Raw genomic sequence first — 3,967 nt, 5'->3', positions numbered from 1 at the left:
GGGTGGGGAGGTAGAGGACCCCAACTGCAGGACGCAGCAGAACGGCGCGGGCATTGGCTGAACGAGCTGTCCAGCTGGGGGACGAGGCAGCGTGGGCAGGTCCACGGGAAGCTTTGGGCGGGGCGTAACGTAGTCCTCGCGCGATTGGCCGAGCTGGCTGTCAAGAACAGTAATTAGTTTGGATAGGCGGGTCTTTGGGAGGTGTTGTGGGTTACGTCATCCTCGCACCATTTGCGGAGAGACTGTCAGGCGTTGGCAGGAGGCCACGTAGGCGGGCGCGCGAGATGCATTTTGGATAATGTAGTTCTGGAACCCCTGGCTGAACCGCTGTGAGTGTGGGGACGAGGCATAGGTGAGCCCCCGGTCAGCGTTGTGTGTAATTAGTGCCCCCCTACCCCGCGCCTTCAGTGAGTACACGCTGGTGCTCGGAGGCTCCGCATTGGGCCATTTCCCCGTCTCCCTTCCACACCTACCCTCCCACTGTGGAGGGGACCTTGAGAAGTTACTTTTTTACTTATATAGTACTTTGTACTCAAGGGGGGAAGCCAGCATCTCCTTGGCTTCAATAGGCTTGTTTAGACATGACAAGAGGTCAGAGGTAAGGGAAGATAGTCAGGCTCTGTTCTAAGGGCTTTCCTATTATTAACCCGATTCCTCTTTGAAACAACCCTAGGAGGTAGGTAGGGTTACCCCTATTTCATAGATGAGAAATCGGAGGCACAGAGAAGTTCAGTGAGGTTGGAAGCCAGACATCTATCCTAGTTCGACCCCTTAATTTTTTTAAATCCTCATTCAAGGATGTTTTTTTTATTGATGAGTGAGAGAGAGAGAGAGAAGAAGGAGAAGAAGAAGAAGAAGAAGAAGAAGAAGCTATGTAGTGTCTGATGACTAGTAATCTCTCAGGTTATGTTAACCCTGTAAATACCAGAAGAGGAGGAAGAGGAGGAGGAGGAGGAGGAAGAGCAGGAGGAGGAGGAGGAGGAGGGGGAGGGAGAGGGGGAGAGAGAGAGAAACATCAATTGGTTGCCTCCCATAGGTGCCCTAACAAGGGATGGAACCCACAAACTGGGTATGTTTCCTGACCGATAATCGAACCATTGAACCTTCGGTGGGTGGGAGGATGCTCTAACCACGGAGACACATCAGCCAGGGCGTCAGCCCCCTTAACTTTAGAGACTCTCCAGTCTCATGTTTTGTTCCCTGTCCCCTTACATCCGGTACCCAGTTTTTATTGTGAGGGCACCAGGCAGAACCAGACACTGGGTTGCCCATGACTGATTTCTGTAGACCACCACCTCCCTGAGTGGGAGGCATCTTTAAGGGCAGATGACAGGTTTCTGGACTGCCCTCGGCCCCCACAGCCTTGTGGGACCTGGAGAAAGCAGGCCCATATGTGCCTCAGTTTCTCCTTACAGCACCAGGCCGCTTCTCAGGAAAGTCGGAATCTTAGAATGAACTACCCCTGGTTATGGGTGTGTTGTTGGGACTACCAAGGCATGCAGCTGTGTAGAGAACTGGTGCCCAAGTCCAGCCAGGAGGCCTGCCATTCTGTCTGCTCCAGGAGGGTGTGGAAAGGGATAATTTGAACAAGTCACATCAATGTTTCTCTCCCTCTCTCTTCAATCAATAAAAACATACTTCTAAATAAAAAAACAAACAAACAAACAAACAAACAAAAACACACACCCCACAGCAGTGCCAGCATGATGACAGATGGCTGCTGACACAGGCCTCTGTGTCAGGGACACAGGAAGTAGTGGGAGATGTAGACCCCATGCTGCCAGCCAATCAGATTGTTCCCCAGAAGCCAGATATCTCCATGTTTAGGTGAAAACTCCCAATTCTAAATGTAGACTTAAAATGGTTTTAAATCCTGTTTCAAATAAACAAAACACAACAGCACGTGTCTGGGCTGTGTCTGGCGCACACAGACCTATAAGATGATGCAGGCGGGATGCAGGTGGAGACAATGCTCCGAAGAAAAGCAGTGCACCCCGAGGGAGAGAGTGGTGCGGTTGCTCTTTCAGGTAGAGAATATTGCAACAAAAGGACTGTTCACTCACCTGGGTTCTACTCAAGGGGGGAAGCCAGCATCTCCTTGGCTTCAATAGGCTTGTTTAGACATGACAAGAGGTCAGAGGTAAGGGAAGATAGTCAGAGGTAAAATGTCCAGTTTACTCCCAAAAAATCTGTAGGCTGAAGCCAATCCTGCAGAGGAGGCCAGCCTGTGAGACTGAGACAGACAGACACACAGAGAGAGTGGGGAGGGGTGGAATTAAAAGCATCAGTGGTACCCTAGCTGGTTTGGCTCAGCGGATGGAGCATCAGCCTGCGAACTGAAGGGTCCTGGGTTTGATTCCGGTCAAGGACACATGCCCAGGTTGCGGGCTCAATCCCCAGTAGGGGGCATGCAGGAGGCAGCCGATCAATGATTCTCATCATTGCTGTTTCTATCTCTCTCTCTTTCCCCTCTCCCTTTCTCTCTGAAATCAATAAAAAAATATATATATATTTTAAAAAAGCATCAGTGGTAAGAGAAGATTCTTACTGAAGGCAGGCCAAGGTGATTAGACATAACCTGAGGGATGCTGAAGGTTGAGGACCCCCATCAGATACCAAGGTAGAGCATTCTGGCTACACTGACTTAGCAGGATTCTTGCTAAGACTGGGCAATGCCGAGATGAACACAGGTAAGCCCAGAAGTCAGAGCCTAGTAGAGAAGGGAGTTTGAGTAGAGTTTAGTCAAGATCATCTTTGCCACCACTTCCAGGGTAATCAGACGCCCTATCCCTGACAGGAAGGAAGACTGCTCTGGAGAAGCTGGGGGTGCCCTTTGGGGTTCTCATTTCTAAAGCAGAAGTTGTTCAAGATAAGACTACTAAAGAGAGGCCAAGTGCCTGTGCCCACCCTCTGCCTGGGAGATAAAGCCTCCGGGTTCAAGGTGTAGCCCTCCCTACCCAAGCTCCCAACAACTTCCAACCCCTATTTCTTTCTGAACAATAATAATGGCCACCAATCCCTTAGCACCAGGCAATACTGTACATACTTGCATTCCGTTTGTTCCAAATTTAGTAATAATATATAGGGTGTCCCCAAAAATATATACACACACACTTTGAATAATTAAATAGGCAGTGTTTATTAGAATACATTTCATTTTCAAAATTGAGTTACCAGCTGTTAAAATATGTATACATTTTGGACACCCCGTAGGTACTGTGATTATCTTTACAGGTCAAACAAACAAGAAACCAACCCTGCTCCAGAGTTTTAAGTGTTGAACCCAGGCAGGGTCACGTGGTTAGGAAGTGACGGCAATGAGACTGGAACCCACACCTTTGGTTCCAGGACCCCAGCTCTTAAGCATGCTCCTCAGCTGGTGATAACAGCCGGGCACCTGCGGCCTGACTCAGCGACACGGGAGTCTCTCCCCCTGTCCTCGCTGGCGAACTCTCTCTGCCCAGTTTCCCTGCCTGGGCGAACCCAGCACCCCCTGCCCACAGAAGCCAGGACGGGTGGCAGCCCAGGTTGGAGTCCCACCTCTGCTTCGGTGGCTGCAACTGCAGGAAAGTCATTGCCTGGACGTCACCTTCCCTCCCGGAGCTTCAATCTCGGAGCTGGGGAGAGAGCCTCACCGGGAAGCAGGCACCAGCCCTGCCCATGTAGCCAAGTGGTTAGAGCGTCCTCTGGAGCACGAAGATTTGCGGGTTCGATTCCTCGGACTCCCGGTCAGGGGTGCATAAGTGAGGGAACCCATTGATCTCTCTCTCCTTCTCTCTCTTTCTCTTCCTTCTCCGCCCCCTCCCCCCCCCCCCATCAATGAAAAACATAGCCTCCGGTGAGGATTAAAAACAAAAAGTAGGTGCACAATAAAGGTCAGCCTCGGGGACTAGGGCCATGGAGACGCACCCCGGACACGCCCTCGTCATTAGCCACCGCCCTCCCGCGTCTTGCCCAAAGGCTCTGC

Source organism: Myotis brandtii, unplaced genomic scaffold (genome assembly GCF_000412655.1).
Source record: "Myotis brandtii unplaced genomic scaffold, ASM41265v1 scaffold397, whole genome shotgun sequence".
Taxonomy (NCBI): Eukaryota; Metazoa; Chordata; class Mammalia; order Chiroptera; family Vespertilionidae; genus Myotis; species Myotis brandtii.
The sequence above is the reverse complement of the archived record's forward strand: the minus strand, read 5'-3'. Positions refer to the sequence as shown.